General features: G+C 34.8%; 1 protein-coding gene across 1 annotated transcript in view; it reads right to left on the bottom strand.

Annotated features, from left to right (window-relative positions):
* LOC126973095 (DNA N6-methyl adenine demethylase) overlaps nucleotides 1-14,247 on the bottom strand; it is a 138,745-nt gene extending 124,498 nt beyond the window's left edge. The window contains exon 1 of the mRNA XM_050820228.1: nucleotides 14,100-14,247. The gene's annotated coding sequence lies outside the window, so the exon portion shown is untranslated. The remainder of the gene's footprint in view (nucleotides 1-14,099) is intronic.
* Nucleotides 14,248-16,230: the final 1,983 nt, after the last annotated feature.

The following is a 16,230-nucleotide window of genomic DNA, read 5'->3' as shown; positions in this document are numbered from 1 at the left end:
CAAATATATTTAATATTTTCTTTGATTACCGCGAGTGTTACACTTTTAAATAAAACACCTTCTAAGGAATTAAAACGCGTGGAATTGTAATTAAAAAACAGCCATTGAAATAAAAAAAAATTCAATAGAGAAGACTTTACCTTTGAGATCCAATTAATCTCTAAATTAAAACCCAAAACTACACATACCAAAAAGAAGAGGGCTCTGTCAGTAAATTTTGCCAAAAACCATTTGTCTACAGCAAATACCACCTCCGAGGCAATAAATATCACTAAACTTTATAATGACAACTATGACAAATACTATCTTGATTCATTTCATCCACAGTCCCCCTGAAAACGTGTGTGGAAAGATATAGGTAACTAAAATAATAAAACATTTACGCAAAATCTAATGTAAAAAAATCAGTTACAATTACACGCGTTTAAATCTTTTTAAAAGTGTTTTATTCAAATATATTTATTCAAAATTGTGATCATTTATTGAAAGTCAAAAACTGGCATTACCCTTTCATTATTGAATCTTTTCATTCATCATAACTTCAATTAATTGAATGAAATTTGAATTCATATATCATAACATAGATGTTATGTATCATTAGCCCAGTAATTTCATTAGCTAGTCCTTCATACGGAAACATATTAATGCTTGCATACCATTACTTTGCTGCAGAAAATATCACCACTCTGCTACACACTTAAAAGCTTTATGCTAACTTGGTATGTTAAAATATGGATATAGAGAAATAATAAATAAATACAACCTGTTTAAAAATCTATTCCTTACGCGCTTCAGTGGATAGGATGGATATGGACATTCGTCCTAAAAATATCTTAGCAGAGATCGAAAATATTATGTTTTCCTAAAGAACTTTATTACAACTTTATTACATAATATATATTTATATTCAAATGCCTACTCATATAAATATGCCTGGGCATTTCTTAGGTTTGAATTTGCCGCGTTATAGAAAGAGATTTGTAGTATATTTTTTGCAGTCTTAACTAAAGAGAATTGTGGTTTTTGACGTAATATTTGTATTGATTTTGAGGTTATCTATATATATATATATATAAGAGATTTCCACGTATATAGTCACTCATCACGATATTTTGGGAACCATTAGGCGTAGACTTGAAATTTGGTAGGAATATTCCTTTCGCCGAGTAGAGGTCAGCTAAGAACGGATTTTACGAAATTACATCCGCAAGAGTTTTTTTTTTAATATGAACAGAACAACGTCTGTCGGGGCAGCTAGTTAGTTTATAATTGTAAATTTGTGATAAATGTAACTCTTAGAAAATAATATGGTATATTTAGCAACAAGTATTTACTGTTATGAGAATATATTTTTTCTAACAACTGTGCTTTTCACAGAGTCACGCAATTTATGACTTGTCTTTATTTCATTAATTCAGTCTATCCACCAGTATTATTCTGAAGTAGAAAAACTGTCTGAAGTTTAAAGTGCTTTCTATATTCGATACTACATCCGTATTTTCACTTTATTTTCTTATGTTATACATTATTACTCAAAGAATATTAAGCCGATCTCACAACAGTGCCTGAATGACGTCATTCATTAATAATTTATTTGTGTGTCGCATTCTATGCTCATATCTTAGTCTTTAAGTCCGTTTTCATTAAGCTTATCACAATGTTAGTTATAAGTTAAACTTAAATACAACTATTGTGTCGCTATTATAAGTACATCTTGCAACGTGCGTTTTTCTTGCGTATTCCTACTTCTTCTTATATTAATTTTCCATTTTGTTATCTCATAACGCCATTGGTATGTTTAGGGCACTAATTTTCAATTCATTAATTACTATAAGTGGAAATTTTATCTAAAAAGTTTTTATCTAAAAAAAATGAAAGTTCCCCAATGTTTCAACCCTTTAATGGAAATTAGTTCATTTATTTGTTATTACATATTAGCCCATATTAAATAAAGTTTAAGACTCTTATACTTTCTAACAATGATGATTTCATCATGTTAATATTTAAATATTATACTCTAAAATACTTTTGTACTACAGTACAGGTAGTACAGTCGACACAAGCCTTCTAGTGGTGACTAGAAAGCTTTTGTCGACTATTAGTAGTTATGGAACTAAAACAGTTACGTGGCTTCGTACTTAACAATCTGTAAATTCTACATGGCTTCAAATATGGTTAATTGAAGTAATTACTAATGAGACATAAATCGTCTGTATTGTGACCGTCAGAAAAATGTGAAGCATGAGAAATGATTCGCTCATTGCGCCATCAAGGCACGATCAAAACGTCGCGACTAAATCACAAGGCGAAACTCTTTGTAGATATGCACAAAGAACGCTCGACAAAAAAATTAAAAAGCTCGGAAAGGAACGCAGACTTGCGATGTGTGCCTGTGATATTATAGCTTGCTTATGTGTGCGCAGGGATTCGTCTGTGGCGTTGACGTGTGCGTGAGGTGACAATGTGTGTGTGAAACGCGATATTATCTGGGTCTCGGTTGTCAAGGGCAACGGTACAACCGCTGCAGCGAAAGCACTGCGCTTTCAGCTCTGCGCTGTAATTATACGGCTTATTTTTAGAATCGGATGTTGTCGCTTTTTTGTGCGTCGCTTGGTGCACGTATGTTTAGATGACGTTCGGAAATCCTTGGATCCTCGCAGCTTAGCAAAGTTACTTCGCTAACCACGCATTCCTTCTAATCTTTTCAAGGTTCAGATTAACGATCTATTTAGTTAACTTCTTTACCATTATACTTTACTACGATTCTGTTACAACGTCGATTTGTATCATATAATATAGTGTAAAACCTAACTAAGTAATTACTTGATGGAAAAGTCACTTGTTTTTCAAAAAGTTTACGACCAACCTTCTTGACTAAAGAAGTTCCTGTTGGCAAGGTTGTAATAGCTTGTGTACTTGTATGTCTTTCCCTTTTTATCCTTCAAGTAAGCTAAGTTATTATATTCCAAAAAATTCCGCGCAAAGTACAAGTTATATTTATGTTATTATTGATATTAAGAAACTTATAGCAACTATTAGGGAAATCATCACAGCTTACTTGATCACTTACTAGCACGTAATTATTACCTATGATTCTTCTTCTTAGTCGGACACTCTTGTCAGAGTGGTCGTGGTTGCGCTGACGAGGTACATGGTGGAGTGTTCGGTGGGTCAACATCCTTTCTGAGGGTAGATCTCCTGGCGATGTGCTTCCATTTCTGACGGTTAGAGGCGTTGCGAGTACACTGGACTATGGTGGACTCAGTAGCCTTTGTGATGGCGTCTATCCAGCGGGTTGGCGATCGACCGCGTGCTCTCTTGCCTTCCACCTGGCCCTGAACTACCAGTCTCTCCATCGAGTTCTCATTTCTAGAGACGTGACCAAAGAACTTCAGTATTCTTAGTTGCACAATTGACGATAGTCTGTCTTTAATACGAAGCTCTTTGAGGATGGATACATTGGTGCGAAATGCCGTCCACGGGATCTTTAGGAGGCGTCTCCAGCACCACATCTCTAATGCATCGATTTTACAGCGGTCCTGCAGTCTCAGAGACCAAGTTTCGGCTCCATAGAGAAAGATTGGAAACACAAGGCATTTCATCAATCTGACTTTAGTCTTCTTGGTAATCCTCCTGTCCCTCCAAATCTTTCCCAGTTGTTCCACTGCAGACCTGGTGATGGCGCACCGTCGTCTGATCTCGTCCTATGATTATCATTGTACTTAAGTTATTAATTTTTGAAATTTTTTTTAGCTTTCAGAATTTAATTATGTACTAGTTAATAACCTAGCTGTAGGTTTTCCGAAAACACCAAAAAAAAAGTAACACGTAAACTGGTTCGTTCTCTATAACATTTTACATAAAATAAATTATTTTTTTCACACAATTCGTACAAGCATATTCAACTACAGTAAATATTAATTGTTAAGTTTACAAAGCAGCTGTCTACAAGGTGTACATCCGGTGTCGAGGTGTATCTATATGTAGCCGTATCTACAATCGATCATGTATTGATAAATGTATGATATGTTATATTATTATTATCTGTACCCAAGAGTAGACACGCTTCTCAAAACATATTTATAAGCGGATTTAAAATTTATGTTAAGGATTTAGCAATGACATCGTCTGCTAAGAAAGTCTTTCCCAAAGGCCAGAGGCAAAGCGAAAAGAGAGACATAGGGCCCCAAAACTCAGTTGGCATTCGGATATTTTATAAAAAATTCTAAGAAATACGTAATATTGATTAAGCCTTACAAGCTTGTTTACTAAATGTTCTTCCATTACAAGTGCGTGATTCCGATAAACATTATTATTTTCATTACTCTTACAATTTATTTTAGTTACATTTTGAACAGCCAAAGTTCTTGTAACATTTGTGCGTTAATCAGATTTTGGAGGCGTCTTTTGCTTCCATCCATCCACCACAAGTCGAAAAGTTTTAAGCGACACTGGCGAAATAGGTCTTGACCCTCACCGCGGGGCCCCAAGTTCGATCCTCGTCCACCACGTAAGTACGTGTGTTTTCGGTTTTCTAGTTTATGTACTTCTTTGGTCAGCAATGCGCCGATGCAGTGATCACAAACACTACCATAAAAACGTGATCTGGTGATAGATAATAATTAGTGCTAGCACTAAATGTAATCCCCAAGCTTTTTATGATACATCAATGAAAGCCGGTGAGCCATCTCTGAAAAAACCCAGAAACAAACGTATAGAATAGCAGAAAACAGTCTAAAAATCATCTTCGCCATTCGCAGTAATCCAAAGTGTCAGCATAAGAAACTTCTAAGAAAATAAACGTGATTTATAAGTAGTTTGAGTTTTTTTTAAATATATTTACGCCGTACTTTACATGTCGAAATTGAGTCGCTCTACAAATCACTAGAACAAGCAGTGACTCTATTTTCCATGAATGCGTAGATCGATGGATCGGTGGCCAGACAGACAGGCTTGCATTAAGTTAATATAACAAACATTTATAATAGAATTCTGTTATATTTTGTACTGATACTTTACTAAATAAATACTTACATATAAGTTTTATTAAGATTACACTACGTCATAAAACATAAATGCATTTTTATTTCTAGCAGAACTTATTGGCTAGGCTAACATTTAATGACTGTTCGAATTTGAAATAAGAATGATGTATTATGTGGGGTGAGTTGACAATAATAACAAAAGATAAATTCTCGTTTAGAACACGCTTTTGAAAAGCTTATACCAATAGATCGAACGAATAACAGAAAAGTGCAGATATAAAAACGTTCTCACACCAATCGTGAAGCTATCATCAGATATAATGACACGTTACACAGGATATGTGCATCAAGTGATTGTTCCTACCGAGCACTTCTGCCGAGTGCCGAGCAATATATTGTTTTGCTACTCTAACAGCTAACTAGATATATGCAATCATAAATAAAGACCTTATGAAGTAAATCATTGTCATCGAAGTCTAGGTAGTTAAAACTTCAAACACTTATACTTAAAACTTATGTATCCATCCCTACTCGGCACTAATACATAAATAGGCAATATAAATTTACGTTTCCTAGAACATTGTATTTGATTTTATCCACCTGGTTCTAGAAAATTGATAAATTTTATTAGCAAAATAATGAAATCAGTAGTTAAACTAAAGCATTCACAAAATTTGTCACTTTTAATTTATTGTTGTTCTCAAGAGGCATTCATAAGTCCACATGGACAAAAGAATGACGTCTAATTTTGGCAATTGTTCAATTTGAAGTAAAGTTCGATAGTTAAATATTGTCTATGAATAATTTGATATCAAATATCGGTGATCTGACAAGATCTACATCGGATAGCATCAACGGCACAAAACAAAGAAGGGATAGATTGACGCACGTTACAATGATAAGAAAGAGTCCCGAATTCCCGATATAGAGTTACGGCCCATCTCATTGAGGTACTCGAGCTCTATAAAGACGCAGATGTGGCGTTTTTTTACTTCAATCTTTCCCACACTACCACTTTTTATGACGGCTTAATAATTCTACCGCATTACCTTTCACTCTGATATATAATTTTAATACTTAACCCAAGGAAATAAAGGCGAGTTTTATATCTACGTTGCGGTAGGGCGGCAAAGTTTACTTGGTCGATACAATTTTGTAAAGATTTTTTTTGTGGCATACTATCGGATGCGACATCGGAAATTGTATTTTTTTGTACACCTATGAGACTGAATTGTTCAAAGGAAGTCACATGTGTATGATTGTAAATGTTTTTCTATTGTCTCTAAATGTGAATACGATTTGAGCTTATTTGATATGTTTAAAGTGCTGTAGAGTTCATAGTCCATTGAACATATTACTATCAGTTAATTGTTTCTCTTCCTGAACGTTTATATAAGAATTTGCCGATGGTTTAACATCATAAACGATGATGATATTTAATTATTATTTTTTATATTCATTTTTTATTATTAAAAAATACCATAATATTTATTGCAAAAAATAATTTGTATTATAACTCTATATCAACACAAGAGTGAAAGAAGGACAAACGAGCGTTTGGGTGTTAATCACCGCCGCTCACGCTCTCTTGCAACACCAGAGGAATTACAGGAGCGTTGCCGGGCATTTATTATATATTTGAATCATCACCAACGCACATCTGACAGTAGGTGATATTTTCCGGTATTTTCATGCATGATGGTGTTCATAAAACTAGTTTCATATACTTGAAAGATTTTTGCTGCTTACTTCCTGGCGTTACCCTTTCGAAAGTCCACGGGAGCTTGATTGACTTTGTAGATTGAAGTTTCTAATTTTATTACAAAATCTCTCACCTCCACACACTCTGTCAAAACACTAGGTTAGCTTTTGTAAAATACCTTCGCAATAACAACAATGGTGATGTTTTCTGGACATACAATTAAACAACAAAAGTATTAAAGAAGCAATATTTGAGCTCTCCGTTTTAAAAAATTAGATATTAATATTGAACTGAAAAGTTACTGCAATTGGACAGTGAACTTTCACTGAAAATTGACTACAAAAAATAACTGACAAATTAAAATTTTAATTCAGCGAAGACATTCAGACAGACAGATGAATCTGGACTATAATTATAGGGATGCATACCCATGGACAAAGGTGCAAGACTTTAATCCAAAAAGGTGTTCATATTCAGATGTTTAAGTAAGACTAACAAACTAACCATAGGTAGTAATAATTACATTCGAAATTACAATAAGCTACAAACTACACCTAACGTATATGTTAATATATGGGAGTGTATGCATTGTGTCTGTACCTTTAAGGTAAGAATTACGAACGAATATGAAAAGATGCGGGTCAAGATATATCAAATCAAAAATATTTTATTTCATAGGTAAATTAAATTAAACTTGAAACATGTAATTTTTTTCATACAGCTCATTCGAAAGGCAGATTTTCTAGAAGAACTAGCAAGAAACTCTAAGGTTGCTCTTTTCGATTTCCTTCTAAAATCAAGTTAATTAAGTTTCTTGGAAGTATTACTGCATTATCTGAAGTATCAATGAAATAAGTTCTATTTTACCTTAAAACTAGCTCGTTTATTAACATTTAAGAATATTAATTTCTACATAAAATGCAATTATATTGTAACGTACATTATAAATGACAATTATCCATACAAAGGTCGCGAACGTTCACCGGCGCGGCGGATCTCCTATACTCATGTATATATAATTCTCTCGTACAAAATTATAGAGATGCGAAATGTTTGAACAGCGAAAATACTCAAGTAAACCAAGCCCTTAGTGAAACACCAATAAGATACGGATTATACTGATCGGCCAATATAACTTCTTTATATACGGTATTCGGTGGGTTTCATTGAAATATCTTCGCGTAGATCGAAAGTCGGGATTTACTGCGTTTTGTGTTTTTCTATTGAGAATTGAGATATTGTAAAAGTTTATTTGGGGAATAGAGTTTTAAATTTTAATATTGATTAAATCTTTATTTTAACTTTATATTGGAGTTTTCCTAATGAGTTTCTAGGCCTACGACAGTGCTAGTAAATTTGAACAAAAATAATTAAAAATATCACCAATACTGTATTAAGATAACTCACAAGTTTTCGACAGCTCTACTGATGTAAGAATTATCAAAGTTGATCTACGCGTTTTTGTCTCTAGAGCACCACAAAGTAACAAACACACGTGTCACCTACATAGACTGATAAACACATAACCCGTCTATAATTTGTCCAATCGAGTAAAATAGATCAATAGCCCTATTCTCGTGCCAAAACGAGAACAGGATCGTCCTTACGTCAAAAAGTAAAATATTCGTATTCTTGTAACACGAATTGACTCGTAACAAGATCAAACGTCAATTCTTGGGAGATGTGTATTCTGCAAAATTTTGACATTTGGTTGAGGTGACAACTAAAAACTCCCACTCTGCAGAATTAAGCTTGGAGCCAATTCAACTTTAGCAAGGCTTTCGCAGTCACACAATTATCTATCTTCAAGGATTGAGGGCTTAGACATTAACCATAATTCTAAAAATGAATTAGATTTGAATAAGCGTAGGCAGGTTTGTAAGTTTTTAAATAATAATTTAATTTAAATTTGTTCTTAAGCTATTTTTTTCGTTTTATTTGTGTAGAAATAGTTGTAAAATATGTTTTTTTTTATGGAATAGGAGAAAAAGAGCGTACAAGTGGTGTTAAGTGATCACCGCCACCCACATTCTCTTGCAACACCTGAGGAATCACAGGAGCATTACCGGCCTTTAAGGAAGGTGTACGCACTTTTTTTTAAGGTACCCATGGTGTATCGTCCCGGAAACACCGCACAAGGAAGCTCATTCCACAGCTTTATGTTTTAGATTTATATAATTCGTTGTTACTATTTATTCAAAAGATTATTTTTTTATTAATAATTTAATTCAAATTTGTTCTTATAGTTGTAAAATGTGTTAACATTTATATTATTTATTTATATAGCCGAGAAACAACGTCATAAATTATTTTTCATGCATATCTGATTGGCTGTAAGTAGAAACACAATCTTTTTTTTTAAGTTTGTTGTATAGTCTTTCTATATGGGCATAGTCTATCGCCCGTACAAAAGATAAAACAATTTTCTTTTTTTATGAAAATACGTTCGACGATACTTTTTTATGAAATACGAGACGAGCAAGACGTTCAGCTGATGGTAATTGATACGCCCTGACTATTACAATGCAGTGCCGCTTAGGATTCTTGAAAAACCCCACAAATTCTGAGCGGTACTACAATTGCGCTCGTCACCTTGAGACATAAGATGTTAAGTCTCATTTGCCTAGTAATTTCACTAGCTACGGCGCCCTTCAGACCGAAACAGAGTAATGCTGACACATTACTGCTTCACGGCAGAAATAGGAGCCGTTGTGGTACCCATAATCTAGCCGGCATCCTGTGCAAAGGAGCCTCCCACTGGTTTTCTATAACACTTTAAATGTACAAAACATTGTTATGATAGTAAAGTTGTTAATACGCTTTCAAATAACAATTAATGGCTTCCGAAATCCGCGCCTAGAAAAAGGACGTCACGGCACTAAGTAGGATGCGCGTTGCACAATCTGTACTAATAGTGTCCGGTACTACCGCTAACTCACACGTAATTGGTCAATTTGTTTATTTGTTTTCATCGCGTACTCGCATGAACTTGACTCGACATTATCACGTTCACAGAGGAAGGCGTTTATTCGATTATCCGTGGGAGCATCGGTATTGTCTTGGCGGATAGCGGACCAATACACCAATTGGCGTATATTGCTTGCAACATGCTTTTATTGAGCAATGAATACTCGTTTTATCAACTGATTTAGAAGAAGTGTGTGATGTAGCACACAAAGGGTTCCGCAACGTACAAAATTTAACAAACAATATGGACTTTTGTAAAAGACACAACTTTTGAATTTGTATGGCCGCCATTTTGGATTTTTATTATTTCTTGTATGGCGGCACACTCTGCTAAAATTCAACGGCCTTACAAATAAACTTGGTATAAAGTTATAACTGATGATAAACAAAAAAAATGCAAAATGTTTACAATACCGTTGACAACACTGTTAATACAATGATAATTCTGAAGTTTTCCGAATGACAAGCTGCCTTGCAAATAAACGCGGGAAACATCATACGTCCGAACAAACCATTCGTAAGCAAAATGTCTATTTGTAAACATTTTACATATTCTTAGTTTATGCTTGGTTATAACTTTATGCCAATTTTATTTGTAAGGCCGTGAGAGTCGATTATATCACTGACAAAACTGTCAATACAATGATAATTCTGAATTTTTCCGAATGCCAAGCCTTGCAAGTAAACGCGGGAAACGTTATACGTCCGAATAAACCAATCATAAGCAAAATATCATTTTCAATATTCTTGGTTTATTCACAGTTATAACTTTATACCAAGTTTTTTTTTAAGTCTGCAACTGTTATACTATCGCGGTTTATAAGATATAGCCCGCTCACGACCGCAGAGCAAAAAGAAGGATTCTTCATTCAATTCAAATGTATATATTATGTATTTCAAAACTTTTTATAAGGTATTTTATTAAATAGACATTGTATCTTTTATTCCAAAATATTTAGCATATATAGACATATATAAAATTGTTAATATGAAGGTATTGCTGACTTTTAAATTACTTTGTAATATTTTTGTTCATCTCTGGTTTTGGTTGATTCCTGATTAACTGACTTTTAGATTTATAAAATAATGATAAGCCAAATTAGCATGTAGTGTTTACCTGTACATGATTTTGCATACCCTGTGCTTCTTCTAATGTAAAACGTTTAAGAAATATTAATTATGTAAAATCGCCTTGGGTGACCCACTATTAGTAGTTGCTGATATTAGCAGGCGTGTACGTGAGACTTTCTTTTAGCTCGATATGTAACATTAATTGAAAGCATGTGATTTATGTATTGTGCGGGTCAGTGGAACGGTGGCCAGCTCGACTCACACCTGCCTATGTCAGCTGCAGTGCTTGCGTCTAGTAGCTGGGGCTTCGAGTTGACAGAGGTACATGATTTAGCTATCTGTCTGTTACAATCTATTATTATACATCTGATATATAAAATTCTCATGTCGCGGTGTTTGTAGTTAAACTCCTTCGAAGCGGCTTGACCGATTCTCATGAAATTTTGATTGCATATTGGGTGGGTCTGAGAATCGGACAACATCTATTTTTCATCACCCTAAATGTTAAGGGTGGTCGACACGATTTTTTTTTTATTTTTTTTTTAATTTCGCTTCGAGGCAGCTTCGCTTATGAGGCGGCATTAAAAAATACATACAACTTCAAATTTTCACCCATCCACGATCAACAGTTACTTTTGTATCACGATTTTAATATCGGCAATACAACGTTTGCTGGGTCAGCTAGTATTTAATAAAATCATAAAGTAAAAACTTTACATTTAATATTTTTTAAGGAACACTTGCTTTGTGTTCTACAAACAATAACAAACCCAAAAAACTACTTTGTTGATTTTTTTTTCTTTTCGCCTGTTTGTTTGTTTGTACGTGTGCCCGAGTATAAGATGGGTACGTAATATCTAGCTAGATGCAGGCATAGTATTTTTGTTATTTTATAGCGTCCACGTGGACTACCGCGACGTCGTAGGAAACAGCTAGTTCCATATAAATGCAGAAAATCTTTTCCGACTGCAGCAATTTCAAAATTGACGATCCAATTGATATCAGAATTATAAAAATCAGACCGACTCTAGAGCGGCACAAACATAAAGACATAGACTTAGATACATCCTGTTTTGCGTCGCATGGCCAGGTATTAAATGCAAAAACAGAAACAGTAACTAAAGTGAAAAAATTAACTGACTGTAAACTCTTCTACGTATAAATAAAATTGATATTTTCCTTGTATTATATCAAAGTAACATATTGTGATTCAAATGCAATTGTTGTGTAGGTCCTGTCTCAGCTATTCTTCCAAAGAGCTGGATAGAACAAAACCCGATTCAATGAGATAGTGAACTAAATTAGAATCAATGTGAATGAAAATAATCGGATTCAATGAAAATGAAAAGTGAAAATAATCCGATTAAATTTGATTGAAATAGTGAACAAAGCCGGAGTTGATGAGGTTGAAATAGTGAACAAAATCCGAAACAATGAAAATGAAATAGTTAACAATATCAGATTCAATTTGATTGAACTAGTGAACATAATCCAAGACGATGAGAATGAAATAGTAAACAATATCCGATTCAATTTGATTGAACTAGTGAACAAAGTACGATTGGATGTGATTGAAATTGTAAACATAATATGATTCAATGAGAATGAAACAGCGAACGAAATCCGATTGAATGTGAATGAAATAGTAAAGAAAATGCGATGTAAAAATCCGATTCAATAATTAATGTTGTTGTAATATTAATGAAACTAAATTAATTGAATTAATGGTATTGCCAAAGGAAGAGACCGATCATATTATAGTCACATAAGAAAAATACTTAACATTGGAATACCTATACTTTATAGTTCTAATTGAAATTAAATTTTTTTTAATTCAAAATAGGATATAGAATCACTTACTGAATTATAAAAAAAAACTTCCAAAAAGTTTTCCTAAGACCTGAGAAGAACATACTAAAGAAGAATCACATATAATATATACACTAAACTATCGTAGACTAAAATTTATAATTAAATAGCCTGAGGGCCTTCGCTCCATTCCCAGTCTGTGGTATCATTAAGAAAGTAATTTAGGTACGTCATAGTAACCTTTCCTACACAAACGTTTTTAAACAATCCTTTTGAATTTGGTACTTAACACATTTGTTTTTTACATTTTCTGGGATCATCTTGTAAAAACATATACATCGCCCAATAAAAGACTTAGGTACTAACTCGACTTAACCGAGAAGTAGGCATAAGAAGTTTATGTTTATTGTTGTAAATTAAAGATGCAATCATTGTATTAATCTGCAATTAAAGTTAATATGACAATGCAAAATTTTCAAAAAACTGATATTCCCAAAAAATTATGCATATTATGACATTGAAATTTGCTTGCTGATTGCTTTAATTAATTGACAAGGTACAGAATATTTATGAATGACGACAAAGATTTGTAGTAAACAATAACAGAAACACAACACATTGTATCGAGAACAAGGTTCTGAATATTTTTGAATTAAGAATCAATTATTGTGTGTGATAAGAATGTACGAGAAAGAGATGTTCCATGATTCATTTATATTATTTGGAATTAGACACATTCAAAATTAATCTTTTAGTCTCTTTATTGAGTGTCATAAGAATATGTAAGTACGGAGTACGTACGTAAGAAAATTATCGGAACAATCGGAGATTGGTTAGAGTTGGTCCGAGACTTTTATCGATAAAATAATTTGTATCAGTGCTGAGTTATTGTAATTTATTCGAAGCAATACAAAAAGATTATGTCATCAGTGGTACAACACATGATTACAATTCTTCGAAACTCTTGTTTGAAGATTTGATATTTACGATTTTTGTAGAGTCAGTACCGCAAGGGAACCAGTACGTTGGGTCTCGTGTAAAGTTTGCACAAAGGGTTAAATTATGTGACATCACGTGCAGAAACACAATGACACTCCGATGCGTCATACCCTTAATTCGAGTATTTGACGACTACCGTCACTAAATACTTTATAACAACAAATCAATGACGACTCATGAATGAACGAATACGTCAAGATATTGTATGTACAGTAACATGCATATTTTATTACTTACGTGACTATTAGCAACTCTACATAAACAGATCGATCAAACAAATCTACTTTTACGCATGCATTTCCATTAAAACACTAAGTGGGAAAAGTTTTCACTAGCTCTACATAAACATTATAAAGTCAATTCTACTTGAAATAAAGAGTAGCGTATTCTTTGAAGTCCGTGGTAGAATTAAACAAATAACTTTTACATAAATATACAATTTGCGAAAGCTGCATCGAAAGCCCTGGCGGAAGCACACGGGAATCCGCTTCACGCTCGACTGCCGCTAACTAAACAATCCACAAAAAAGCTCACAACTTTAACACACTTCCACAAAACACTGGTACCTTCTCTGGTCGCTTCATCCATCCGCCTCCCTTTCGATGTGGCAACAAAACGGAGGACGCGCGTAAAATAAACAAAAACCGAGCGTGTTAGTTGGTCGCGTGTCGCGCTGCTTGGGCATGGGTCGCGCTTGTTGACGCGACGGCGTACGGCGGAGGACTAGCGTCTGGCCGCCGGCGAGAGTCGAACGCGCTCGAAGCTCGTGGTTCGCGCTCAACGCAGCTGCCGCGGGGACCAATGAGCGGCGGTCACGTGACGAGCTCCCCCCGTGCCGCGCCCCCCCTCGCGCCCGCACACGCTTGTTTACAAATAATAATAATACCCAAGGCGCCGCCTCTACGCTCGCGCTGGCTACGAGCTACGCACAGCTGTCGCTGCATTTGGCGGGATTCGAAGCACATTCGCTGTGCGCTTCGATCCGTTGTCGAAAGCTTTCAATATCGATCCGTTAGCGCGCACAACTATCGCACGCCGACCCTACGCACTTTTAACTTGATTCGAGTTTGGCGTAATAAAACTTAGGCGTATTAGAACAGTACTTTGAAGAGTTGAGTTGATTTTCTCTCTTTCGTAATATATAATGTATGGTCGTACTCTTACGTCATAGTATTGATGAGGAAGTATTTAAAAAAAGACTTCAGATGTTTTTCATTATAATTTAAAGGTCTTCCGGAAGTAATAGATATTATAAGAATTAATTATTATATAACATTAATTCCCACATAACAGCGTCACTATTCACAAATATGACATATAGTCGTACAAACCAATCAATCAATTAATAATTAATTAAACTATATTTTAATAAGACCAATTGATGACATCGAGTGCAGGTGACATTTCCGCAAATATTGGTATTTTGTCACTAAATCACACACACACAATCACAAATCTGCCTATTGGTAGGTAGTAAGTATGGTATACACATATTTAGTTGCGTATCGTAGTAACTAATTAAATGAAGAACTTCTATGATGCTACCGAAATCATGACATTGCGTTATCCATAATATTATGATATTTTTACGATATTTAATAATATATAAAAAAATCTAGAAGCCCCAGGATGCCATTAATATGTTAACAAGTCATAAATTACAAATGGCAACAATAATAACTTGTCTCAAGTTTATGTATGTATCGAACTATTCAAACCACTTTTTGACATTTTTTTAACTTGGAAGGCATGGGAGCAATCCCTTAATTAGTATTTTACAGTTTAATTCAATTTATAACGATGCCAGTGTATCAGTATTGATAGACATGAAACCCCCAATGACGAATCGTCAATATTACTTACAAATAACTTGCCACAAACTAGATGTGACACTACATACCGCAAATAGTAATGCATTAGCTTATTATTTTGCAATAAGGGTTGCATATCCCCGCAAAGCGACAGGTTGGTCTCAATTGTTTAGCTCGTAAGGTGCAAAGAGGGTTAGACCCCAGTGCAAACATTCACCTACATTTCGGTGATCCCCTACGACGAGATGAGCTGAGGTGCCCCGTGGACTGCACCGGAACACTTGGCGACCTGACCTTCCCTTCACCTATTTAACACCCTCCCCATTAGCAATCTGTCACCTCGCGAAAGATATCGGCTTACAGTTAAAAGGAACACGTATGTGGATAGATTTCTTGGCGAGTGAATGAATCTACTAACATAATATTATATCATGATCTATATTGATCTCCCAAGATTCAAGAAATTTGTTTTTGCACATTTCACACAAACATACATACTTTTTTCACGACGTTTTTCGCAAGACACTCATGTTAAGTAGTCAGGATTCTTGATTGAACCTAAAATTCTCTGCGGCATCACAATTGCACTCGTGACTTTGAGACATAAGATGTTCTCTTCAGCCCAGTAATTTCATTAGTTGCGTCATCCTTCAAACAGAAATACGATAATGCTTGCGTACTACTACTTCACAGCAGAACAAGGTGTCGGTGTGGCTCTCCCAGCATCATGTGCAATGAAGCCTCCCACATGTAATATACACATCATCATCATCAGCCGGAAGACGTCCACTGCTGGACAAAGGCCTCCCCCAATGATTTCCACGACGATCGGTCCTGCGCTGCCCTCATCAAACTTATTCCGGCGATATTTGCCAGATCGTTGGTC

The sequence above is a fragment of the Leptidea sinapis genome, chromosome 28, assembly GCF_905404315.1.
Source record: "Leptidea sinapis chromosome 28, ilLepSina1.1, whole genome shotgun sequence".
NCBI lineage: Eukaryota > Metazoa > Arthropoda > Insecta > Lepidoptera > Pieridae > Leptidea > Leptidea sinapis.
The sequence above is the reverse complement of the archived record's forward strand: the minus strand, read 5'-3'. Positions and strand labels throughout refer to the sequence as shown.